The sequence below is a fragment of the Lissotriton vulgaris genome, chromosome 10, assembly GCF_964263255.1.
Source record: "Lissotriton vulgaris chromosome 10, aLisVul1.2, whole genome shotgun sequence".
Taxonomy (NCBI): Eukaryota; Metazoa; Chordata; class Amphibia; order Caudata; family Salamandridae; genus Lissotriton; species Lissotriton vulgaris.
In genome coordinates, this window is record NC_141698.1 from 602,154,546 (window position 1) to 602,182,293 (window position 27,748).

The following is a 27,748-nucleotide window of genomic DNA, read 5'->3' on the forward strand; positions in this document are numbered from 1 at the left end:
TGTGTGGTACTCCATAGCACCCTGGCTGTACTCTCTATGTAGCAATGGTGGGGCCTAGTGTAATACTCTCCCATATACAGTTTCTTTATTACTGTACTTTACATTATTTTTACTGTTCTCTGACCCTTTAATGGAATGTGTGGGTACCTCTATCCACTGCCAACTGTAAAGTTATAGTGCCAAGAGGGAGGCTGTGACGTACCTGAGCATAACAGTCTCACCTGCAACCCAGCATGGTTGAGCAGCAGGCTCCCCATCTTAACACTAAAAAGCTAGAAGCTTCTTTTAACCCAAAGGCACATAATTTGAGTGGGAGCAGCCTGAGCAGCGGGTAGCAAACATGAGTGTAACAAAGGCCTGATGTTGTTTGTCTGTTCAAAGGGGCAAAACACAGAAGAGCTGTAAGGCCATGAAAAAACAAAATTTAAAAAAACCCAAATGTCCAAGGGAAGTATGAGACTAAACAAGACGGCTTGCAGAACCAAGTTACGTAGCTGCTTGTTATCTGATAGTACATCACCAGTACATCACCATCATACTTGTGCCAACAATGGCACGCATACCTTCCAGTAGAGGCCTTGAATGAAACACTACTTGTGGAAAACCTTTTGTTCTGACTAAAAACAACGTTCCAATGATGCAAATGCTCCATGCTGCTGCTACTCCTATTTCTTACGTCTTTTCCCTTCTCTGTCTTCTGCTCCTCATTTTTTTTTGTAAATATCTTTTTATTGCAGCAATGTAGGTGATACAATCAGAGCACTTGTGCCATTTCCGTTGTTGCCCAATAATTAAACGACTTCCCCTCACCCGTGTTACACAGCCAGTAAGCTCACACCCCGGAGGTCGAGCGGCGCAATCATGAAGAATGATCTGTGCTGGAGGATACTGCATTGGTCACTGACTACCAGGTGTTCGGGAAATGGCAGTGCTGCTTTTCAGTCTTCTCACTCCCTCCTCTGTGCCCAATGTCCGATTGAACCAAGAGTCACTTTTTACCATTCCTGAACAACCAGCCCCCCGTCCCCCCCCCAACTCTCCCAACCCCTCCTACTCCCCTCCCCTCTCCCAGAACTGCCCCCCCCCCCCGCACCCAACCGTACCCCCCACCTCCCCAGGCGTGCTAGAGTGCCACCAGTACGAGCCCTCAACCCTCCCTACTAATCCAGATCCGAAGTAAACCAGCAGGAACTATCAACAACCAGCTGTCAGTCATCACAATGGAAGTAGGGGAGCAAAGAAGGGGGTCTAGGCCACCACCACGTCAGGCGGGCGTTCCGCCGGAGCTGGGCTATGCGCCGGGGTGTCCTCCTAATCCACGTCCAGAAGCGTGAGGTCCAAGACCAGCCTCTCCCACGCCCTGGCCCTCTCCAGAGCCGCATCATTGTTTGCCCTGAGTGCGGCCTGCATACGGAGCTCTCCCTCACACCGGGCCCATTTGTGTAGTTCAGCCTTCCACCTCTCCCCCGTGGGGCCCCTAGACGCCTTCCATTGGGATGTGATGGCCCGCTTCGCTAGGAGGAGACCCAGGTCCAGAAACTTGCTAGTAACCTTGTTCTTTGATGTGTGTGGGAACCAGTGTAGGATGCAGTGTGCCATGGTGAGTTGTAAGTCCCTCTCCGTTACCTCCCTCAGAACATCCACTACCTCTCTCCAGAAGGAACCCAACTCTGGGCAGGACCAGAACATGTGTTGGAAATCTGCTAAGTCCGCCGAGCATCGCGGGCAGGACGCCGGGTGGGCTGGGAAGTATTTATGTAGTTTGTCAGGGGTCAGGTAGGCCCTGTGCAGGACATAAAAGTGCACCAGCTGGAACTTAGCGTTGCGCGTCCCGTTCCGGGCCCGTTCCAGTATACCATTCCACGCCTCCTCGGGGATCTCGGTCGCCAGGTCAGCCTCCCATTTCGCCTTCAGGGTCAGCTGTGGGGCGACAGTCTCCGAGACCATGCGCCAATATAGGCAAGTGACTGCCTTGATCGTCCCCGCCATCATCACCACATACTGGCAGCCCAGAGACAGTGGCGGCTCCGACATGCCCGTCTACCAATGTTTGCGGATCGCCGCCGTTAGCGCCGCATGAAGGAGGAAGTCTCCCCCCGCCAACTCAAATCGGTCCTTCAGGAGGTCAAAAGGCAGCAGCACCCCGTTCTCGTAGAGGTCACCCATGGACGTCAGCCCCTGCAGGTCCCAGCTGTCCAGCCCGTGCCACGAGCCTCCATGCGGTAGTGCCCCGCAGAGCTTGAGTGGGATCTCAGGTGCATATGGGACCGCGATACCGCCCCTCCGGCGATACCTATTCCAGCATTTTCGGGCTGTCGCAAATTCCTGAGTGAGGTGGAAATCTCTCATCGGGAGCCCCAGAACAATCCGGGACAACACCTGGACCGGGCTCGCCGGTTCTCCTGATCCGTCCTCCCCTCTCCTGGCTCTTGCCACCCATTGCGTCAGCCATTGCAGCTGTGCCGAAAGATAGTAGAGCTCATAGTCTGGCACTGCTAACCCTCCATCCGCCCTAGCGCGGAGAAGCGTTGCATATGCCACCCTGCGTCTGCCCGCTCCCCACAGAAAGCCGATAACCATCGACCGCAGCCGCCTGAAGTAGCTCGGGATCCAGATCGGGAGGGTCCTGAAGAAGTAAAGTAGCCGCGGCAAGGTCACCATCTTAAGAAGCACCACTCTCCCCATGAGTGACATTGGGAGCGTGCTCCAAAAGTCAAAATTCCCTTTAGTGTGCCTCATTGCCGACCCAATATTCCCCTCAAGGATATCCGCCCTGTCGTGGAAGATCGAGGTTCCCAGGTACCGCAGACTCCTCTCCTCCCACGTCACTCCCTCCGTGGATTGCGGGCATATTCTCCGTGGGCAGGCTGGGAACAGGTAGGACTTCGCCCAGTTCACTCGGAGGCCCGACACTCTGCTCAAAGATTGTAGGAGGGTCTTAGCCCCACGCAGAGAGTCTGCCGAGTCCGCCAAGAACATCAGCAGATCATCAGCGTACAATGCGATGTTGTGTAACTGTCCATAGACGTCTAGCGCCTGAAACGCCCGACCCAGCCGGGCTCGCGCCGCGAGGGGTTCGATAGCCAGGGCGAACAATAGGAGGGAAAGAGGACACCCCTGTCGGGTGCCCCTGCCCACCACACACATCTCAGAGATAACCCTCCCAGTTCTGACCCTCGCCGTCGCGTTCTGGTAGAGCAGTGCCGTCCAATTCACGAAGCCCTCGCCCAGGCCCAGCGTGCGCATGACGTGGAAGAGATAAGGCCATTCTAGGCTGTCAAAGGCCTTCTCCATATCGACTGCAAACACCACTGCCTCGTCGCCGTCATAGGTGTCATCCTCCAATATATGTAGGAGCCGCCGCACGTTAAGCGCTGTATTGCGGGCCGGGATGAAGCCCGACTGGTCTGCGTGAATCAGCATGTGCATATGGGGGAGCAAACGCGTCGCCAAGATTTTACTTAAAATCTTGTAGTCCAGGTTGAGCATGGACAATGGGCGATACGCCGTTCTGTCCCACGGCTGTTTGCCCGGTTTTAGTAGGGGGACGATGAGCGCTTCGCCGGTGGTCGTAGGCAGGCTACCCAGTCGCTTCGACTCATTGTATAGCCACGTCAGTCTGGGCGCAAGGAGATCAACATAGGTGAGATAAAATTCCGTTGGGAATCCATCGGTGCCCGGCGTCTTGTTCCTTGCCATACTCTCGATGGCGACTCTCACCTCTCTCTCCTCGATCTTGTCCCCGAGCCGCTTCGCGTCCTCCTCTCCCAGCTCCGGCAACTCTAGTTCCTCCATAAAGGCCTGGAATTCATCTAGCGATGGAAGGAACCTGCTGCGGTAAAGCTCCTTGTAGTAATCGTAGAATAACTCATTAACCCCCAGTTGGTCAAATCGCGCCGCTCCCGCGTGGTCCCTAAGTTCAAGGATGACCGAGCTCCGGCGAGCCGGATTGGCCAGCCAGGCCAGAAGAGCTCCTGATTTATCGCGCTCCGAGTGCGCGCGTGTAAGGTAGGCTTTGTAGTCAAAGCACCGGAGGCGCTCCACCGTCGCCGCCACCACCTCCCGCGCCTCGAGCAGGGCTTCATGTGTGTCCGGACGTTCGGGCCTTGCCCTCTCCAGCCCCCGCAGCTTCTCATCCTCCCTCGCGATGTCCTCTAGTAAGGTTCTCCGCACTCCCGACGCCGTCGCAATGCATTGGCCCCGCATCACGGATTTAAAGGCGTCCCGTTCCGTCGCGGCCGAGCCCGCTGTGCCCGTATTGATCTGGAAGTACGCTTCAATGCCCGAGGCTATTGTGGATCGGAAGAGCTGGTCGTCGAGCCCCTCTGGACGCAGCTTCCAGGCTGGGATCCGTGGGCGGTATTGCGACCAACGCAGTTGCACAAGAAGCGGATTATGATCAGAGATCGAGCGCGTGAGATATTCACTGTGGCACACCTCCGTATGCACGTCCTGTGAGCACAGGAATGCATCGATGCGGACATGCAATTCATGGAGTGCGGAAAAGAACGAGTAGTCCCTGTCCGAAGGATGGTTAGCCCTCCACGAGTCGACCAGATCACACTGGCGCTGCCAGGCGGAGCGCGCAAGTGCCAATTTGCCAGCTGGTGCATTAGTTAGGGGGGATGCGATCTGTGCAGGGTAGTATCAGTCACGCTATTGAAGTCCCCACCCAGGAGCAAGGGTTCCACTAAAAACGGGGCCAGTTTGTTGGACAGCAGGGAGAGAAATACAGGCTGGTCCACATTCGGGGCGTACAGACAACCCAAGTTAAGGTCCCTCCCATCTAGCTTGCCCCGTACCATTATGTACCTCCCCTCCGGGTCAATTATTTGCTGTGTGCACTGGAAAGGTACCCCCGCCCATATCCAGATGGCCACCCCCCTAGCATAAGCAGAGTAGTCAGTGTGGTAGACTTGCCCCCTCCATCGTCGTCGCAGCGCCTTCCCCTCTTTAGCTAGCAGGTGTGTTTCCTGGAGGAAGGTGATGTGAATGCCCCGTCTGAGTAAATAGGAGTGGATCTTGTGGCGTCTATGCATTGAATGCATCCCCCTTACGTTCCACGTGAGACATTTGTAGCCTAAGTCGGATCCCATTGTAGAGCCCATCGTACTCCACCTACTCTCACAGTGACCCCCCCAGCATGCCCGGGTCCCCCTCCCATCCCCCCTCAACCTGCTCAAGCAAACTACCCCAACTCCCACACCCCAGGACAGACAACCAACGTGGAATCCCCATCCAAACTCAGTTAATGAAAGTGTATCACAGTAGAATAGGGCTAGGGTGGCCTTGACGCCGACCCAAACAGGCCCGAAGCCCCCCGCCCCACCCCCCCAAACATTCAGGAGAGGCCTCCCGGCTCTTCCCTCCCCCCCCACATCTCAGATCAGCAATAAGTCCCAGGAGGTATCCACACCTCACCGCATAGCGTCCGGAAGCAGCCCCCATCCGCACCCCAGTACCTTACAGATGTGACCAGTGTCCTGCGACCCAGCTCAGCCCAGTATTCCATCTGCTGTTTGGGGAGTCACCACCGGCAACTCCGTCTCTGAGAGCTCGTGTTCACTACTGGATCCCGGACTGGAAACACTGACCTTTCGAGTGCTCCGACGCGCTACTGGCAGGGCTGGCGTCTCCCTGGCTGATGGCCATCACCGCCAGCACCGCCTGGGCTCTTTCCTGCTGCCATCCCGGCGGGGAACCAGATCTCCGCGTCGGCGTCGTTTCCGTAGAGCGCCTCCTAGGCGAGGACTCCGGCGGGGGATCTGCGCTCGGCCCCCCCCCTGGCATCTATCCAGCTCCAAGCCTCCTGTGGTGTCAGGAAAAAGTGAGTGTGATCCCCAGCAACGACCCGCAGCCGAGCCGGGAACAGCATAGCATAGGGCAGCTGCAGCGATCTCAGTTTCCGCTTGACCGCCAGGAAAGAGTCCCGTTGTCTTTGCACGTCTCTGGTGAAGTCCGGGAAGACCATGACCTTGCTATTATCGATTCTCAGGTCCGGCAGGTCCCTTACCCTCTGGAGGATGTGGTCTCTGTCTCGGAAGTGCAGGAGAGGTAGCACTATCGGCCGTGGCGGTCCCCCCGGCTTGGGAGGGCGTGCAGGGACCCTGTGCGCCCGCTCTATGGCAAAAAACGGGGAAAGTCCATCCGGAGCCACCTCAGACCGCAGCCAGCCCTCTAGGTAGGAGACCGCATCCTGCCCCTCCACTTTTTCTGGGACCCCCACGAGGCGGAGGTTATTGCGTCTGGAGCGCCCTTCGCTGTCCTCAGCTCTTAGCTCCAGCACCCGGACCTTCTGCGCCATCTCCGCCAAAGATGTTTTTAGAGCAGCTACATCTCCCGGCAGATCTTTCAGGGTTACCTCCGAGGTCGCCACTCGCTCTTTTAGCTTCCTGTGGTCGTCCTTCAGCAAGGTCAGGTCCGATCCGATGGTGTCCATTCGCTTTTCGAGAGCTTCCCGCGACGCCACTATCGCCTGCATGATGTTCCCCAGGGAAGGATCACGCGGGCAGGTTGAGCTTCCCGCACCAGGCCCCGGCGCATCTTCTTCCACGAGGTGGCCCGGGTCATCCAGCTTCAGGGCGTCGAAGCCCTTCTTTCTGCCTCCTCGCATCATTCTGTCGGGCGGCTACACTTGCGTGCCCCTTCGGTGGTCACCAATGAATCAGGGTACTTTTACACTCCCCACCAGATTCTACTGAGACTCTCGGCTCTGTCACGCCTCCGGGCCCCCGTCAGGCTGGGCTCTAGATCCTTGAGCAGTCCCAGGAGCAGGCCCCACTCCACCAGGGCGGCGGGGCACCAGGGCCCCCCGTTCAGTCGCTCGGGGAGGCCTCCCCCTCCAGGTTGTCCCAGACTGCCTTTGCGCCTGCAAGCGCCAGTCCCAGGGCGGTTCCTGGCGCGCGGGCGTCCCTGACCAGGAAGCCGCCTCTCACCGCCTTCAGCCCGGGTGTCTCACAGGAGTGAATGCCCAGATCCTCCGCTTTCACTCGCCCCTCGACTGAAGCCCGCTCACCGCTGGTCTGCAGGTCGTATGGGCACCACGCTTCCCAGGGCGGGGGGGCACCCGGACTACCTCCACGACAGGAGGGTTGGCTCAGCACCCCACAAGGTCTCTGGGTCTCCGCCACCGGCAGAAAGGGCAGGCGCCGTCACGCGGGCGGCGCCATCTTGGGGTCAGGCAGTCCGGCCGCCCCTCGCTCCCCGGTCCCGCCCGTGCTGCTCCTCCAGGTGATGCCTCCTACCTCCGCTGTACTCAAGGGACCTCCGCTGCCCTGCAGACCAGTGTCACAGCATCCCCGAGCTCTGTACCTCTTCTAAGGCTCCGTCGCCAGGCGTTTCATGCCAGGACGGCGGCCGCCATTTTGGGCGCTCGTTACTTCGGGCGCCGCGCTCCGTGCAGTAAGTCCGATTAAAGTATTTACCAGGACTCCCAGTCCGCCAGGTTCACCCCTCGTGCTCCCGAGACCCTCCTGAACGTGCCTGGGGGTTCGGGGTTCGAGCCGGGGTGCAGGATATGTGGTGGTGCGAGGCGGGCGCGGAGGAGCTCCGGAGTCCCGCTTCCACCTACATCGGCGCCTTAGCCACGCCCCCCCTGCTCCTCATTTGCCATGCACAAGCTGTTGATGCCCCTCTCCCCACAGTCTCCACTTAGGCACTAGTATTTTCTTACTGCTGCTGGAGTGAAGGGAGAGCCATGTGATGGCTATACATGTGGCGCCGCCAAATCCTCCTGCACCGACTGCCTGCTTGACCACCTCCACACAGTACTCTATGAAGGGTCGCGCCACCTTGTCTCAGCAGGCAGGCACAGGGCACAGGAACAAACAATCTGAGCTGCTGCCTGAGCCAGTCTACTGTGATGTGCCTGTAAAAAACAACAGATGGTGCCGGATCCATGTGAGTTTGGGCCCAGCGCTATAGCTGTTGTTTATCAGTGAAGCAGTCGTCTGATCCATTCAAATGCAGTTCACAATTTGCAAGCATATTTTAAAGGTACCTTAGCGGCTTTGTGCCAAGGGAAACTAAGTAAACAAAATATAATTCTGAAACTAGACTTAGTTGACTGGGAGCATAGCAATGAGAGCAGGCAAGCCACTGCATTAAATTGTCTGTGGCAGGCAGCAAAACTGCAAGCCAAGAAGCGGGCTGGCTGCTTTTTTTTATCATTATTTATTTTTATTATAATCAACATTAACAAGGCATACTTCTTCCATGCAGTATACATATTCGATGAAAAACAGCAAATCACAGTCCCCATGTATAGTCTCATTGATAGTTGCAAAATCATATTTGTAGACTAACCCCGCATTTCATTTATATCGCCCTCCCTAGGAATCATCTACCAAACCCTCTTCAGCCTGCTTCTCCGGTGGGTCACATATATTTTCCCTGAATGCCTTCCAGGCCCCCCAGATCTTGCTCCTTTTTTGAGGGCAACCCCGATTGATAAATATAGTTCTTTCTGCTACTATTGTCGTGTCCATGTTCTTACACCATGCGGTGAGTGTCGGTACTTCCACTGCTCCCCATTTCTGCGCAATATTTAGTTTAGTAATCATTATTCCCAGTGTGGCCCAATCCTGCGCAGGGTGTGTAAGGTCATTGGGTTCCCACATATTTAAGAAGCATCTCCTGTGCTCTGGTGTTGACACCGCCCTCGATTGCAATATTATCCTCATCACTTTTGCCCAGTACTCTTGAATCTTGGGGCAGAGCCATATGGTATGGTAAAAGGTACTTTCCTCCCCGCATCACCTCAGACAGTATGGGTGTGATGTTCTACCTATTTTAGACAAGGTGATTCTGGTGTAATAGGCCCAATGCTGAATTTTAAGCTGTACCAACCTAAGGCGAGAGGAAATACCCACCTCCTTTGGCAAAGCCAGTGCCTCCTGCCATGCAGTGTCGTCAATATCACCTAACTCGTGGGACCATTTTTCCCTGAGAGATACTGTGGGATCTGGAAGGTTGTTAATCAGTTTCCGGTAAGTGAATGACGTGGCCCGCTTATGCATGTATTCTGTCAGTAATCTATCTTCGAGAGGCGAAGCTTCCGGGACCTCGGTAAAAGGTGGCAGGGCTACTGTCAGAGCATGCTTTATTTGTGTGTACCTAAAAATTTCGGCGGGTGCCAACTCATACTGTTGCTGAAGACGTTCAAATGTTATGACCTCCCCCTTGTGCCACATGTCCCCCACCGTGGAAATGCCAATGTCGTCCCATTGACTAAAGCCCTTACAATTCCTAAGTCGTCCCAGTTGTTTTGTGTCCCAGAGGGGGGTGAGTTGGGTTATTCTACCTTGCCAGCCCAGTCTGACCTGTGCAGCGTGCAATATAGTAACTGTTTGTTTCACGAGCCATATTAGTGATTTGGGTTGCCTATTATCGTAGAGGGCGGACAACATATTTCCTGGTCCCAATACCAATCTGCCTGCCTTAAATGCAGGATCTGCCTGAGGAGCGTGTATCCACTGGTTAACCACTTTTAGCTGCGCCGCCCAGTAATATAACTGTATATTCGGGAGCGCTATCCCCCCGTCGTACCAGCCGCAAACCAACTTGGCTTGCGGGTTTTTGTCCCCATAACAGGTAGGGAGTTGTCTGTTGACGGTCTTCTCGATGACTTTTGCTGGAAAGGGGAGGAGCGAGATGGGGCGGAAGTTCTTCAGGTCCGTTGGGTCCACGGTGGGTTTCTTGAGGAGGGCGCTCAGCTCTGCTTGTTTCCAGCTCTCCGGGAAGGAGGCGGAAGTGAAGGTGCTGTTGATGATGTTCCGGAGTTGGGGTGCGATGATAGTCGGCTTTGTTGAAGTTGTGGTGCGGGCAGGGGTCGGTTGGGGATCCGGAGTGGATGGTGTTCATCATGCGGGTGGTGTCTTTGGTGCCGACAGGTGTCCAGGTGCAGAGGGTGGTGGTGGGGGGCGCTGGTTCGGTGGTTGGGTGGGTGGTCGGTGTGCCGAAGCTGTTGTGTATGTCGACGATCTTGCTGTGAAAAAACGAAGCGAGTGAGTCGCAGAGGTCTTGCGAGGGTGTGATGTCATTGTTGCAGGCGCTGGGATTGGAGAGCTCTTTGACGATGCTGAAGAGTTCCTTGCTGTTGTGGGTGTTGTTGTCCAGTCGTTCTCTGAATGTTGTCTTCTTGGTGGTGCGGATCAGCAGGTGGTGTTTGCGGTTGGCGTTCTTGAGGGCTGTCATGTTCTCTGCTGTCTGGTCGTGGCGCCAGGCTTTCTCGAGGGTGCGGCAGGTTTTCTTGAAAATTTTGAGGTCGTTTGTAAACCACGAGGCTTTCCTGTTGCCGGGTCCGCTGGGAGGTTTCTTCAGTGGTGCGAGTTCGTCGGCGCAGTGGGTGAGCCACTGTGTGAGGTTGCGGGCTGCCTCGTCGAGGTCCGTCGTGTTGGTAGGCAGGTTCTGGCTGAGGGAGGTGGTGAGCTGGTCGGCGGTGATGTTGCGCCAGCTTCTGTGGGGAACCTGTTGCGGCTCGTGGTGGGTCGTGGTTCTCCTGAAGTTGAAGTGGACGCAGCTGTGATCTGTCCAGTGTAGTCCGGTGGAGTGGCTGAAGGAGATGTGCTTGCTGGAGGAGAAGATAGGGTCAAGCGTGTGTCCGGCGTAGTGGGTGGGGGTGTTCAGCAGTTGCTTGAGTCCGAGGTTGGCGAGGTTGTCCAGCAGGGCGGCGGTGTTGCTGTCATTAATGTTCTCCAGGTGGAAGTTGAGGTCCCCTAGGAGGATGTAGTCTGTGGAGGTGAGGAGGACGTGTGGGCTGACGAAGTCGGTGATGGCTTAGCTGAATTGTGTGCGTGGTCCTGGGGGGTCTGTAGATGAGGGTGCCTCTGAGGGTGGTCTTGGGGTCTGTGTGGATCTGGAAGTGAAGGTTTCCGGCGGCGATGAGGGTGTCGTCGGAGTTGGTCGTGACGATGATGGTGTTTCTGTGGACGATGGCGATGCCTCCTCCAGTTTGGTTGACGCGGTCCTTCCTGGTGATCTTGTAGCCATCCGGTATGGCTATGGCGATGTTGGGGGCTGAGGAGGCGTTCATCCAGGTTTCCGTGAGGAACGCGACGTCTGGTGAGGTAGTGTCGAGGAGGTTCCAAAGTTCGACGGCGTGAATGTGGACGGAGTGGGTGTTGAGCAGGATGCACTTGAGGTGGTTGTTGCTGGTGCTCGGTTTGGCGGGTGCGGTGCCGGTTCGGATGCAGGTAAATTAGCAGGTTTGGCAGGTGAAGGGTCCCTGGGTGCGTTTCGGGGTGGCTCAGTAGCAGGCGGGGTTCCGGCCGGCGTGGAGTGCGTGGAGGGTGGCGGCGTTGTAGGTCTGTCGGGTGCGCTGGCCACGGCGAGGGCCAGGGGTTCTGCCACTGGGCGCGGTCCAGGCGCGGACGGGCGTAGACAGGCTTGCCTTCGGCGCACAATCGGCACGCCCGCTGCGCACGTTTGCCATGCGGCCTCCATATGAGGGGCTGAGGGAGGGAGGAGCAGCTGGGAGGCGGGAGCGGGGTGGCGAATGGGAACAGCGGGGGCGGGCCACAGGGAGCAGCAGCGGGAAGCAGAGGGCGAGGTGGGAAGCGGGGGCACAGAAGGAAAAAGTGGTAGCGAGGGGGACACAATCACAGGTTTACAGAAGGCAAAGGGGAACCAATCACAGGTTACTGAAGGCGACTGGGAGAACAATCACAGATTTACAGAAGGCAAAGGGGAGTGGAGGGGAAAAACGACAAAGAAATGGCACAAGTTTACCAAGGAAAATAAACGAAGGAACAACAGCGGTCAGAGCGTAGCAACAGCGCACAGCACGGGGAGGACCACGCGGTGGCTAGGGGGGCGACCTACCTGGAGACAGGGTCAAGGGCCGCTATTGCTTTAAAATGAACTGCCGAGCCCTCGAGAAAGTCTGGAAAAGGGATCCGACACCGGACAACAGGACCTCCTACAAACTTGCCACCCGGAAACACCACCAGCTGATCCGCGCCGCCAAGAGAACAGCATTCAAGGACCGGTTGGACAACAACGCACACAACAGCAAGGAACTCTTCAACATCGTGAAAGAGCTCTCCAACCCCAACGCAGGAAACAACGACATCACCCCATCGCAAGACCTCTGCAACTCCCTCGCCGCCTACTTCCACAACAAGATCACAGACATACACAGCAGTTTCAACAACCAACCAACGCACACCACGACCGACCAGCCACCCCCCGCCACCACCACCCTCCACGCCTGGACCCCGATCAGCACAGAAGACACCATCCGCACGATGAACTCAATCCACTCCGGATCACCAACCGACCCCTGCCCTCACCACATCTTCAACAAGGCCGACGCTGTCATCGCACCCCACCTGCGAGACATCATCAACACATTCTTCGACACCGCCATCTTCCCCGAGAGCTGGAAACACGCCGAACTCAACGCTCTACTCAAGAAACCAACAGCGGACCCCACCGATCTCAAGAATTACCGCCCCATCTCGCTTCTCCCGTTTCCAGCCAAAGTCATCGAGAAGACCGTCAACAAGCAGATGGCCGCCTTCCTCGAGACGAACGGATCCCTCGACCCCTCACAGTCCGGCTTCCGAGCCAAACACAGCACCGAGACCGCCCTCATCGCCGCCACCGATGACATCCGAGCCCTGATGGACAATGGAGAAACAGCGGCCCTCATCCTCCTAGACCTCTCCGCGGCATTCGACACGGTCTGCCACCGCACCCTAATACGGCGCCTCAGCAACATCGGAATCCAGGACAAGGCGCTGGAATGGATCATCTCCTTCCTCGACGGAAGAACACAGCGAGTCCGCCTACCACCATACAAGTCAGAGGCCTCCGAAGTCATCTGCGGCGTCCCCCAAGGATCATCCCTGAGCCCCACCCTCTTCAACGTCTACATGAGCCCCCTCGCGGCCATCGTACGCAAACACCACCTCAGCATCATCTCCTACGCCGACGACACCCAGCTGATCCTCTCCCTGACCAACAACCCCGCCGCCGCCAGAGCCAACCTACACGAAGGGATGAAAGAGGTAGCCGAGTGGATGACGACCAGCCGCCTGAAACTGAACTCGGACAAGACGGAGGTCCTCATCCTGGGCTCCTCGCCCTCCGCCTGGGACGACTCCTGGTGGCCTCCCGCCCTGGGCACCGCACCCAAACCGACAGACCATGCACGAAACCTGGGCTTCATCCTGGACTCCTCCCTCTCCATGACCAGGCAAGTCAACAGCGTCTCCTCAGCGTGCTTCAACATCCTACGCATGCTACGGAAGATCTTCTGGTGGATCCCCACAGAGACCAGGAAGACCGTCACCCAGGCCCTCGTCACCAGCCGACTGGACTACGGCAACGCCCTCTACGCCGGGACCACCGCCAAGCTCCAGAAGAGACTCCAGCGGATCCAAAACGCCTCAGCCAGACTCATCCTCGACATCCCACGATCCAGCCACATCTCCGGACATCTGAGAGACCTGCACTGGCTCCCCATCAACAAGAGAATCACCTTCCGCCTCCTCACCCACGCACACAAAGCCCTACACGACCAAGGCCCGAGCTACCTCAACAGCCGAGTCAACTTCTACGCTCCCAAACGCCACCTCCGATCAGCCAACCACGCCCTCGCCGCCGTCCCCCGCATCCGAAGAGCGACTACAGGAGGAAGGTCCTTCTCCTACCTGGCCGCCAAGACCTGGAACTCCCTCCCGTCCGACCTGCGCCTGACCCAAGACCACCTCTCCTTCAGGAAGAAGCTGAAGACCTGGCTGTTCGAGCAGTAGCGGCACCCCCCCCCCCAGCGCCTTGAGACCCTACGGGTATGTAGCGCGCTTTATAAGTGTCACTGATTGATTGATTGATTGAAAATAGCTTGGAGGCACCAGGAACCGAGTATTTTCCAGTGTATATACAAAACGAGGCAGCGCCATCATTTTAAACAGCGCTGCCTTACCCAACAGTGTTAGCGCCAATTTTCCCCAATGTGTCGTATCTCGTTTATGACGCTCCAACTGTGGTGAAAGTTTTTTTTTTTAAGAAGTCGTCTGGGTTAGGTGTAATGTAGATCCCCAAATATTTGAATATGTCGCTCGTGACCAAGAGTGGACAGCCTTCGGGTAGCAGCGATGGTGGGCCATGAAGGACATATAGTATAGATTTAGACCAGTTGATAGTGTAACCCGACGCCTGTCCAAAGAGTTCACATACATTCAGAAGGACCAGTATGGAATGCCTGGGAGATGCAATATATAATAAAACATCGTCCGCATACGAGATGCGGTCTTCCCACCCTTCCGTCCATCGGATACCCCTTATCAATGGCTCCCACCGTATCCACGCCACCAGTCTCTCAAGTACCAGCGCAAAAAGCAGCGGGGACAGCCCTGGCGGGTGCCCTGTGCCAGAGGAAAGTCGTCCGAAACTTGCCTATTTACTGTTACATGAGCGACCGGATTAGTGTGGAGAAGACAGACTCACGCGCAGAATTTAGGCCGAAGCACCGTGAACATGAACGGCCACTCAACCATATCAAATGCCATTTTAGCATCCAGGTAGAGTACGACCGCCAGTTCCTGAAGGTATGGGATACGTGCCATCACTCCATGCAGGTGCCTCAAGTTTAGCGCAGTATTTCTGCCTGGCATAAAACCAGACTGATCCGGATGGATCAGGGTCGTGAGGTGTGGCATTAGTCTGATCGCCAGTAATTTTGCAAGAATTTTGGCCTCTGCATTAATTAATGATATTGGGCGGTAGGAGGTGCATTCGTCAGCTGGCTAGCCTGGCTTAGGTATCACCACTATTGTGGCCATTCGCTGATCCAACGGCAACTCACCGCTCTGCAAGCAGTTGGTGTACATGTGCAGCAGGTGTGGGGTAATAGTCTCTGCCGTCTTCTTATAGAGTTCAACAGGGATTCCGTTGGGTCCTGTTGCCTTGCCAGATTGCAATGTCCCGATTGCCACCTGCAGCTCCTCTATCGTGAGGTCTTCCTCAAGTGTGAGAGCCGCGTCGGGGGTGAGCTTGGGCATGTTAATATCCTTTATGTAAGACGGTGCCTCTTCTTTTGTCATCCCAGAGGACGACGTATATACCTGTTGGAAATAGCGTGCCAATGTGGGTACAATTGTCTGTTGTAATTTGCCCCTCCACCGTCTGAATCTTCGCTATCCACCTATTACTCCGTTCCCTCTATCTAGCCACACCAGAAGCTTCCCTGCTTTGTCCCCAGTTTTATATATCTTATAGTGGGCGTCAAACGCGACCTGATACGGTCTTCGAGGAATGCTCTATGCTGGTGTTGCGCAAGACTCAATTTCTGGGATGTGGGCCGGCGTTGGGCCTCTGGAGTGTCGGGCTTCAGCGTTGTGCAATGCAAGCTCTAGGTCATGCAATTCCTGCTGCTTCTCCCGTTTGTGCCCTGCAATAGAGACGATGGATTGCCCTCAGAGGACCGTTTTATACGCTTCCCACTCGGTAGTTGGAGAACCGACTGACATCGCATTCTCCTGGAAGTAATGTTTTGTCGCTGAAAGACTTTTTTTGATTTTTGGGACCTGCAAGTAGCCAGGGAAGATTGGGTAGGTACGTCGCCTAGTCTTGTGGTGATATGTGTACTGCAATATTACTGGGGAGTGGTCAGAGATACCTCTAGTTCTTATCTCTATATCGTCAATATTCTTTAAGCAATCTGCTGAAGCGAGAAAGAACTCAGCTGTTGTGTACCCCTGAGTGGAAGGTGAATTGTCGTGTCGCAGGGTGATGCCGTCTCCACACGTCAGTTAACCCTAGTGCTTCCATGAAACCCCCAAGGCGTGACACGCCGGGTGTATGTGCCTTTGTAGGGTACCGATCCAGGGTACCATCCACAGTTGCATTAAAGTCCCCCCCCCAATCAACAGTTCCCCCTCTGGGAGATCGAGCAAGAACTCACTAAGAGCTGGAAGCGCTATGCCATGCAGTACGGGAGGAATGTAGACGGAGACTATATTTCTGGAATGCCCTTCCCATTGACCCATTACAGCCGCAAAGCGGCCCTGTTCGTCCGTTTTTGTGTTAAGCACTATCAATTGGGATTGTTTTTTAACTAGGATACCCACGCCCCTTGAGCCTGAGGAGAATTCAGAGTGTACTATAATTTTAAACCCCCATCTGTCCAATGCCTTACATGCAGTTACCAGTAAGGTGCGTTTCTTGCAGCAATGCCACTGATGGGGGAGCAACGCTTCAAACTCTGTAGAACTAAACTCCTCTTTATTTTGTCCCCCAGACCATGTACGTTCCAAGTAAGCATTGTAAGGGGCGTCACCTGAGCTGTGGGGTACTTTCCGAGGTCAGGGGCTACTCGAGGTTGTGCTGTCATATTTGAACAGAAGTGCCATTGGTAGTGAGGATTTCCATGTGTACCGTGGTCGCTGGACCGAATGGAAGAATGCTTTTTGCCTGGAAGTTTCACTAGAAACCAACCTAAAGAACAAACATAACCCAAAAAACCGCCCACCCCCTCCTCCCCAGCCCCCAATCCCCATCTATCGGACAAACCGTCCCCACCCTCCCTGCCTGGCCGCCCCTCTCCCTAACCCCAACTTTCCCTGAGTTAAAAAAAGGGCTACAACTAAGTGTTCCTCAAGGTATTGCTTTCTGTGTCTCTTAGAGAAACCGTTGTCCACAGAGGATAAATGCATCTGAGGTATTCCACATAGTTCCAAACGTGGACAAGTCCTCCTCCATTGTGCTTGTGTCTGTTCAACTATCGCATTTTGGGTAACCTATAGAATGCACATAAAACCATTAAGAACAAAAAATGCAAAACTGTCCTCCCCAGCCACCCCCCTCCCTACCAGACGGGGTTCAAAGTCTGTGGAGTTCCATAGACTATCCCCACCTCAAAGACAAACTGGTGTCCAGGGCTTGTTACAGGCCATTGCGTTGTCAGGCTGTATCGGACCTTCGCCCAGCACCCATGTGTGTGAGGAGCTTAGGAGCCATACCTCTATCAGAAATGGCCAGTCCCTTCCCGTCCGCAGCTCAATCTTGTAGTCGTCTTTCTGTTTAGGCCCAGTTCTTTAGTGCATTGTCGCCATTCTTCAGTCATTACTTTCAATCCGTTGCGTACCATATTCTTCTTCTCCTTGCCCGCAGTCTGTTGATTCCTCAGCCTCTCGGCGCTGTTGCTGTCGCCTCTCTGCCCGCCTTGATCCCTCAACTCTCCGCCATCCCTCGAGCCAATCGTGAGCTTCCTCAGGCGATTCGAAGAACCAGGTTTTCCCATCCGCAATCACACGCAGCTTTGCCGGAAACAACATGGAGTATGGAAGTTCTCTGCGTCTGAATTCTTTCTTTACTTCAAAGAAGCTGTTTTGACGCTTCGATACCGCCGCCGTATAGTCCGGGAAGAAGGACACCACTGAGTTCTGGACCCACAGTGGTGGGGCCACCCTCGCAGTTTGCAGTATAGCATCTCGGTCGCGGAAATTGAATATGCGGGCCAGAACCGGTCGTCTGGGGGGCACCCCAGGCTTAGGCTTACCCAATATGCGGGCCAGAACCGGTCGTCTGGGGGGCACCCCAGGCTTAGGCTTACCCCTGTGCACTCTGTGCGCCCTTTCTACTGAGAAATAATTGGAAAGTCCTCTGGGTTGTAGTCTGGTTTTTATAAGTTCATCCACATAGAGATATATAGTTGGGCTCCCTTCACTTTCTGGAATGCCCGTAATCCTTATGTTGCGCCGAGAGCATCCCTCCTGGTCGTCCAGCTTCTCCGCCATTAGTTTGTTGTCCGCTTCCAATCGGCTGACTCTACTAAGCAACATGGCAGTGTCTTTCGACAGAGATTGTGTCACCTGCTCCACCTCAGTGACCCTAGCAGTCATTTTCTGAAAATCCGCCCTCAAGAATGAAACATCTGTGGAGATGGTCCCCACTGTTGATTGCATCTTAGTGAGGGGCGCCATAATGTCTTCTAGTGTCACTTTTGTCACCCCCTCCTGGTCCGATTCCTTATCAGCGACGCTTATGCGTTCAGGCAACGCAGGGAAGTCTTTGTTGTACCATATTTGTCCAGTTTAACTTGTGAGTTCGTGCGGGGGCCCCTGCGCCCCATCTCTGCTTGATGAGTGCCGCGCTGGTCGGTAATTTACGCCGCCTGCCGCAGGACCTCACTCCACGCGCGGCCTGTCGGTTTTCCTGCCGAGCTGTTGGTCCAAAACACACCGGGTCTTGGTCTTATAAGAGACGCTCATGTCCAGTGTGTTACAGCGCCTCGAGTCTCCTACGCGCCACCTTCAGCCTCTGGGGGCCCTCCGATAGCAAGGCTGTCGCCAGTTGTAGGACAATCCACGGAGTATGGTGTCCTACCAGTCCAGAACGGGTGCCTGCGCTGCAGTCTTTATTTATCCGGGTTCCGGGGCGTAATGTGCTTATGGTACTTCCGCAACAGATCACCCACATGCCCTACCAGGCCGACCCAGGTGCTGCCGCCCTCCCAAGGCCCCAGAGGAATCTGCCGCACCCGCAGTCCCCCACCTTCAGGAAGACGCGGCAGGGGGCCCGTGTGTCTCAGGCCAGCAGCGCACTCAGGCCCGGCGGATGCACCGCTGTCTCCACTGTTCCACACCCCGCAGGCCTTGCTCCGACCCGGTGCCCTCAGCTGCACTTAGAATGTCTGGGAGTGGGCAGGGCTCGCCCCAGCACCAGCTCTTATACTCTCAGTTCTCCAGCAGTAGTGTTAAGAGGCTGTCCACTCTTGTCCTTGCAAGCCTCCATCAGCGCTCCGCATCAGCGCCAGGGCTCGTACCTCTTTCCGCCCGGGCGCTACAGAGCCCCCTCACCGCGGGCTCCCTCTCGAGGCGGCCGATGAATGCCGGGGAGAAGCGCGGCGGCAGAAGACCAGGTCCGAGTTCCCCCCTCTTGGTCCGCTCGGGCGGGCGCCTCACGCTCTGCCGCCCTCAGGAAGACATTCACTGGCGGCCGCCTCGGGCCTACGCCAGTCCCCGGCTGCAGGCCGGTGCACAGGCCTCTGTACACAGATCGCACCCTGCGACGTACCGGAGCTCCTGTAGGTCCGCAAAACTGTGCCACCGGTGCCCACAGCTATCCGCTTATTGTTGGTGTCTGTGAGGCAGGATTATTTTGTCGGATAATTGCCGGATTTGACGGGGAGTCGACTTTCCTCCCCGGAGCTCCTCTACAGTGCGGCCATCACGTTCGCCTGCAGGCCACGCCCCCAGGCTGGCTGCTTTTGTTTATAATTTCAGTACCTCATTGCTTAAAGTTGGAGGACCTGCAGTTGTGTGACAAATACATTTTAGTGCAGTAAAACGCACCTCACCACTAAAGTTAGACTAACTCCTGATGTGGGATAGTTGGAGGGCTAGTGCTTAAAGGGATCCCACATCTCTTGCAGACCTCCATCTATTCCTTGATATTGAAAATCTTGCCCATCAGATGTGCCATCACATTTTATGCTCCCCATACATAAATTGCTAAGAAGGCAACCAGATAACCCCCCTGTGGGTATCATCTCAGACCGCCACCTCATGTAGTCTTGCACTTATTCCGGGCCAAAGCCAGATCGGTGGTACAGGAGGAGCACAGTGTGCTACATACCTTTCTTCGATCCTTCGAAATAATGTATTTGAAGGCTATGGCCCTGCCTAGACCCTAGATACCAGTTACTAAAGAAACACAAAATGTAGCAGTGCCGTTTGGTGGGGACTCTAGATAAAGGTTATCTAAGAACTAGGCCGAAAACATTTATGAGGAAGTTCCCCAAATTCGTAATGTTAAAACTGTTCCCGTCACCATTCGGGACCTACCTTATTTATTTGAATCATTTGTTTGAGATACACCAGTTGTACTTTCCACTTTTCCCAATATTTCTATTATGTGTGAAACAGACAAATGAATCAGAATTATGGCGCTCAGTGACAGTGGCTGCATGTGTTTACAGTGTGTAGTGCTCACTTACAAGCAAAACGACCAGCCTCAAGGCAGACACTTTATCTTAGTTCATTTTTCTGACCCACCAGAGCAGATCCCAACGCATGGCAACTCTCCTGGTTGAAATACATAAGACAGGAATTTGAGAGGCTTCGCCTCCCTCTTATGTGGAGTAACCCGGAGCAAGCATGCTTCAATATATCACGTAAGCAGCTGGCTAAATTATACTTTGAACAAAATTTAACTGCACGACTAGCAAATCCCCAATTAGGAACTCTGACCAACGCATTCCTGATGAATAAGGATTACTATAAATTTGAGTCTGTCTTGAATGACATTGGTCCTCCTGGCCTGAGAAAACTCTATCTGCAATGGAGACACGGCTCTCTTCCAATTAGAACCCTTACGAGTAGATGGTACCCTCCCACCCCAACTAACTGCCCAGGTTGCTCAGCGGAATCAGAAAATTAAATGCATGTTGTCTTTTTTTGCCCAGGATATCAGAGGCCAAGGAAAAAATGGATAATTCTAATCTGTAAAAACTTGGGGGTTAGACAGTGTTACGAATCCTTTCGAATACTAAAAACTGACCTTTCCCCTTCAATTGTTTTTGCTGTAACTAAATTCCTGTCAGCGATGTGGCTTATGAGACGGAATTATCTGATTGCCCAGCTCTGGGTGAGTGGGCAGAGCCATGCTCACAGTCCTGGTGAGCCCGACTGTTAACTAGTGCGGCTAGGGCTTTATGCTCTTCATCTTTTAACTCTGTTTTATTGATTTTTTATTTTAATGCGATGTTTTATTCAAATGTATAAGACCGAATGGTGGGTTTTAAGCTAAAGAATTGACCCAATGTGGCCAAAATGTTATTGTTGAATGTATTGTACTCTTTTATGGCAATTCTGTCGAAATAAAGATGATAAAACAGAAACAGAACCTAGGAACATCTTTTTTGTTGCACACAACAGTTTTGTCTTCCAGATACATCCCTTTTCATTTGCAATAGCTTTTTTTTCAATCTTCGTTTCAATATACTTTTTTTGTGTGTATCATTTTGTCCTGTGCCATCAGGGCATGATAGTTGAAGCTGTTTTCAGTTAAACATTGAGTCCTCTTAGTGTTCCAAACCTTCGACCCCAAGTAGGACATTTGGTGCCAACATAAGGCTTTCAAGGGATTTTTCCCATACGAAAGTTGCAAGTGAAGACCCTGCTCCTTTCATTGCATCTATTGGTGTTTCTGGCGTAACTCATGCAGTGTGCCTTTGATGTCGCCAACTACTCCATTCTGCCACTCAGCAGTAATTTGTGTGCAGAGGAGCCTGTCTGCACTGTGCTCGGGGCCACAAGATACTTCAGAGCTGACTGAACTGTCAGTGCACAGAGAAGGGTGTTTAAGTTATGTGGATGACTTGCTGGAGTTAAAGTTGTTTTTTCAGGGTCCTTTTTTCCCCTTAAGAGTCTCTGCCTGATTCGTCTTTGGCTTTCTCTGACGTCATGGATATGGCTGTGAGGTAGATCATAATCTCAGTTTAGTATTCCAGATTTGTTTATTATTGGAGACTCTGATACTGCAGCAGCATCAGAGCGATGTATTCCTTTGGGTTAAGGGAATTTATGAATGGCAGCTTCTTCTAAACAGGCTAGACGGGAGCAGCTGGGAAAAGATCAAGGCTTCCTTGTGTACCATCCGATGGCTAAGAGGGTAGAGGCTACGTTTTTCATCATTGAAGGCAATCTATCTGTAAGCAGTTCATTCACTCTGTCATATATTGCAGACGACCTGCATGGTCCAGATTGAAGGGCTCATGTCCCTTTATCTTAACTGACCTCTTTCAGTTCACCTAAGGTTGTAGAACTACCGATAAAGATTATGGCTGTGAGGTGTGTAAAGTTAGAACAGAGGAGAATTGCTTCCTTTTACAGAAAGGGACCTGCCTCCCTTTAGGCACCCATGTCATCGCATTCAAGTGACAGCTCAGCAACCATTTCTCAAGGTTACTGTGGTTAAAGAAAATTTAAATTTCACTAAGGAGACATAGGGTTACACCAGCTGTGTACAACACTGTCACATTCTCAAAATTACATTTCGCTAAATGATTGAAAAGAGAAGCTAGCAAAGTAGGGACCAATACAACCAATATTATTACTGAGTCATATAAAAAAGTCTTCTATATATTGTCCTTTTTCTTGCAAACAAGCCAATATCATAGTTTGTCGCACACCATATCAGCTAGCTTCATTTCTGTGTCTGCTTCTGTACGGCATCTATGGATAAGATGTCATTCTGTTAATCCGCCTATAATACTTTAAACCATCAGAGCAAAACACAGCAGCACCCTGAAGCAAATGGATGAGGCAAGAAACAAAATTACATTAACCCACAATGCATACATTTTCTGGGTAGCCACCTCCTCCCCCATCCCAGTGTTCTTAATTGAATTATAACTATTCTTCCTTCACAATAGTTAGGTAGGGTATCATTTTAATTCAGGACTGGAAGCTAGCAAGCCAGTCTGCTGATTTCAGGTTCTTTCACCCTACAGTGAATGCTTTGGAAGCCAAATGATGCCCCTCCTTTCCGCAGGCATAAACTCACAAGATTCTTGCTCATATGTTCGTGCACGATTGACCACACAACTTAAGTTGATCCAGGAAACTCTGGTATGAGTGTTGAGTGTGGTCCTTCTTGAAACTGTACGATTACCACCACTAGAGTTCACGTCTATCCAACTAAAACCTGTGCTCAGATGCATCACTCATTTGCATGATAAGAACAGCAGAAATAGTGTCAGTTTGGCTAGCAAATGTTTCATAAAAGGCCCTTCCTTATTATGAAGCAAGGTTTTTAAAAGGTTCTTAGACCTTGTTAAAACGTTACTGTTTGGAGTACAGAAATGTGGGGGGATTTGCCAGTCCAACACCCTTGTAATGTTTAGCGACCAATGAGTGTTCAGCCATTCTATGACCAGCCGCAGTCACAAGTCCAAGCAAGTTGACTGATCTGAAGGAGTTCACCTTTCTGTAGCCTCTTCAGCTAAGCTAGACAACACATTAAAACTATGAAACTCACCAGTCCTTATGGGATAATTTCCACTTTCCTTACACCAGCCATGTGGTTTCTTCCAGACTGATTAGAATATTTTACTAGTTCCTTCTGGCCATACCTGATGAATGAAGAAGATAACTTGTTTCATTAGGTTTAGGACTTTACAACGTCCTCCGAATTCTGCCATGCCGTCAAGCAAAAAGAGAAAATGATGGACGGAATTCCGAACAAATCAAACATTCACCCCAGCCACAGATCTGGGTTTAATCCAACCTCAGATCTGGGTTTAATCCAACATTCTTTTGCTCAACACACCACCCCACTTTAGACCCAGCCATATGCAAGTCAGTCTTGACCCTGCTCCCCATGGGAACAGTCCAGCCTGAACAGCCAGTCCAGGAATGGGTATAGCCTGGCTGATGAGGGGTGATACCCAGAAACCGGTCCCATGATGCTTGTTTCCGGTCCAGGACGGACCTGGCCTTGCAGTTCGGGCTGGAGTGTTTCCATGGGGAGCAAGGTCAACACTGTTTTCATACGGCTGGGTGTTAACACGAATGCCATGGGAAGCAAAAGAATTGATGGATTTAGGCCCAGATCTCTGTACTGGGGGTGAGTGTTTGACACAGTTCAGTATTTCATCCATTACCTGTTTGTTTATTGTTTTTTGCATTTGCCATCAAGCACAGCAGCTCTTTCCTGAAATCTGGAAGAGAACTGGACAATGCCAGCAAAGTTGCATATAAACTGGAAATCATACCTGTAAGCTCAGTCTCTGCCTCTCTGTGGCCTCATGTGGACTGACATGTAATGCCACTTTTGGGATTCCCGGCAAAAAGTGGGAAAGGATGGATGGCTCCTATTTTCCAGTCCTGCGAGAATGCATCTATCTCTGCTGCCTCTCAGTCCATTCAACAGTTAAGAAGAATGCTTTTAGCCTCAAAGCAAAAAGTTCACTAAACAATGGCCGCCACCTGCCCTTAATTGCTCTGAAAACTTCAGTTAGCCGTCTACAATCTGTGAAGTCTCTTTGGAAACATGAGTGCCGACCTGTGATCAAATTTTCCTTCCATCATAAGATAGTCCGTTATGACCAAGTAGGGTTTTTTCACCCTACTTGGTGCCCTTATACTGAACTGATCGTAACACTTGTTCATGCCTTTGGGATACCCAACTCGCAGAGTTTCATGAAGAAAAACTGTGTTAACACCCACTCTAAAGTTTGGCCAATACACCTTCTTTCTCTCATCTGGCTCATTTAAGTATTGCACATTAACAGTGGTTACCCTTACCATGGTCCTACAAGACAGTATAAGGGTATTTTTGTCTTATGTTGTCGTCTTTGCCTTTGAACAGCCCTCACAAATATGTGTCTGTATGAGTACAGTCTGCGAATTAATTTGCTTATGCCACTTTTTTAAATGTGATTATATATTTTTTATTGTGTATTGATTCTTTACTGTGGATTTATTATTTACTATTTAATGAAAAATACTTTCTTTCAATTTTATGACTTGAATTATGTATTTGTTTGTGATTGATTCTTTTAACTTGGTCAGCAATCAAAACTGAATTTGGACCTACTTACATTACTTCTTTTATATATTTATTTTATCGAAACAAAAATAGTTTTTGGTTTAAGTGCCTTGGTTGTTACTTCTCATGTGAGTACAGTCTTACAAACAGGAGATTGGCGATTCCTATAGGTTTACTGAATAAAGAATGGATATTTTATTAAAGAGTTCTGCCTAACACTCCCCGTGCACCAAAGTGCGCTATGGCCTCACGCTTTCACAAAAGGTCTGCGCTCAAGTGCGGCCGCTAAGTAAGTTAAATTAACTTATTTTCGTTTCCCATTACTTAATTACACCTCAATTTACTGAAATTGCTAATACACATTGTGAGAAGGTGGCCTGATATGCAGTGCTCACTATTCTAGTGAACACTATGTATCAGTCCAGCAACCCTTATTGATGATTGGTTGTAAGTCAACCTTATAGACCAGCTATCCTAGTAGCGTGGATACGAGCAGTCTAAGGCTAAAGACTCGAGAGGGCGTGTTAAGCCAGCTGTTTACCACACATATACCCCTTGAACACCAAGTGAAAGGACACCACACAAGTGTTATGAAAATAAACAGTTATTTATTAAGTATCACATCAGCCCTGTACTCTTTGAGGACAGGGTACTAAGCACAAACCAAAACTCTTACAAAAATACTTAAGTTAGCACAGTATATACAAATGCCCGAGGGGCACGGAAAACCATATACTTGAAAAGTGGAATGCGAAATTACTAGCAGGTAAGTACAGGACTAATAGCCTTTGGAATCGCTAGGACTTGACTATAGAATCGTTAGATTACTTCTAGGAGACCCAGGGGACTCGGGTGCAGAGTGTGCACTCTCACGCGTGATGCGGGACAAAGTCTATGGTAGCTAGAAATTGCAAAGTTAGTGTTCTCGGGCGAACCCGACCTGGTAGGAGTAAAACGAAAGTAGATTCTGACCCTTGGATAGTGAGGCTATGCTGGGGCACCGAAATGCCGAAGTTACCTAGCCCAGGGGCTGCAGCTGCATAGGACTCAAAAGACGTCGGGAATCCTCGTTGACGGACCAGGAGCCTGGAAGAAAGAAGTTGCTGGCAGGCGACCAGTGAAGAAAGTTCGGTGGATCCAAGCCTGGATCGATGGAAGATGACACCTGAAAGCAGAGGGGACCAAGTTCGAGACTACTAGCCAGTAGTCAGTGGGCACCAGGAGGGCACCGGATGGTAGCCACCTCGACAAGGTGAGTGGGTGACGCTGTGCTCGGAGATCTCACGGACCAGGAGGCGTTGTCGGCGACCAGGATGGAGGATCGATCTGTCCCACGAAGATAGAAGCTGTCGGCGTCGCTGGACCCAGGATTGGGCAACAAAGCCTTGGCAAATTCAAGCCCACGCGGTGGACCTAAAATGGCGTCTGGAGTGGACCAGGAGGGTCCGGGGTGCCTCTCTTGAAGAAGGAAGCAAGGGCCAGTCTGGAGCAACCAGACCAGCAGCAGTGATGTCGTCGGGCGTCGTTCAGAAGGCCACAAGCCAGCCGGCTAGTAGCCAAACAACGCGGTGCACAGCAAACAGCAGAAGGGCCCCACGCAGATCGTGGAGATGCAGGGAGGCTGACCTTGGGTGCTGGAGCTGCGCTGGGTTGGGGCTTCTCGGACCCCAAAGCACTCACCCGTGGAGGACACGGTGGGCTTGTTGTAAAGATGTCGTGCAGTCTTGGCGATCGTCGGTCCCTCGAGGTCTCGTCGCACTCACGGTTCTCAGCTTTGCTGTAGAGGTGAGTAGAGGTCAGAGGTGCCAGGGAAGCCGGGTCTCGTCGAGCTGGGTCGTCGGATTCGTGATGAAGGACTTGCAGCAGACCGCAGTGTTCTTTAGGATGGTGCCTGCGGATGCAGGGTGACTACTCCTTAGCCACAAGGGAGAATCTTGATGAAGAAATCTTGAAGTCCTTTCGCAGAAAGTCGTGTCTTGATTCCAAAGATGATCTAATTTGAACAGGGGGCCCGCTCCTATCTTTATACTAAAAAAGGGGGCTGACCCGGTGACTAGGTCCTGCCTATGGGTGGGACCAGGAGGGGGGTGGTTACACCCCTCTCCCCTGCCGGACTTCCCCAGGCCAGGGGCTGGTGTGCCCCTGGAACTGGTTCTGACTGGCCTATGCGTAGTGAGCACCGGGGTGCCACTCAGCAGTCACCTTCCTGAAAAGCCCTGCCTACCCAGGATACACAAAACCATGTCTGGGATGGTGCTAGCACCGCCCCGGACAGGAAACCCTTTGTCCAGGCCTCCCTCGCTGGAAGGACTCCCAGCAGCAGGAGGTCAGACTCGTGTCTGTGGTGGCAGCATCCATTTTGTGGAGCTGAGGCTTCAGTTAACTTTAACCGGGGTTCACAGTTACATACATGTCGTGTCCCTCTAGAAGGGTGGAATGCTAACCCCGTCGCCAGAATTGGCGAGGGATTAGTATTCCAATTCGTATGACACCTTACTCGACATGTTTTGATAAAGCAATACCAAAGTTAGCATTTAACCGCGAGGATTATAATGCACTTCAGAGTATATGGTATGCGATATCATGGAACAGCTATTAGGACTTGGTTCCGCAAGCTGCAGACAGGCTCAGCTCATGCCAGAGCACCATCTCACACGATTCCAAGCACTCTGCCTTCAGGATTGTCAAGGCCTGCCATAGGAGTGACTGATAGGAATCTGTGTGTCCATTTTAGGGTTAGGTATAGGTATACTACACCTACAGCAAAGGGTGATTACACGACTTTGCCCCAGCTGTCATGCAGCCAGTTGTGTCAAATTTAGGAGGCCAGCCAGGGGTGGCATAATACATGCTGCAGCCCCTGGCAGCCCTGGGTACACTCATGCCCTGAGTTACAGGGTCTGATAGGGTGGCCCAGTACCAATTGGAAATGTACCTAGGGTACATGGAATCCATTTTACAGAGAGAGCAGTAGGCCTGGGGTCCTGATTGGCAGGGCCCCAGGTCGACTATGTCAAAAACCAGCTAAAACACAGGGCAAAAAGTTGGGGGCAACCATAGTCAGGAGGTACCTTCCTACACACATGAACTCATTAATGGTACGCTTTACCTCCCATTTATAAAACGATGTAAACATTTTGTTTTTTTAAACATAAAACATTCATTCAGATCACCATGCACTCAATACTTAATACCCATAAAGTGGATATTATTGTAACATTCACAAATCCCATTAATACATCGCAATACT

General features: G+C 52.4%; 1 protein-coding gene across 1 annotated transcript in view; it reads left to right on the forward strand.

The window, feature by feature from the left end:
- The window catches only part of CEP20 (centrosomal protein 20), a 332,701-nt gene that overhangs the window by 249,438 nt on the left and 55,515 nt on the right, over positions 1 to 27,748 (forward strand). The gene's annotated exons all lie outside the window — the stretch shown is intronic.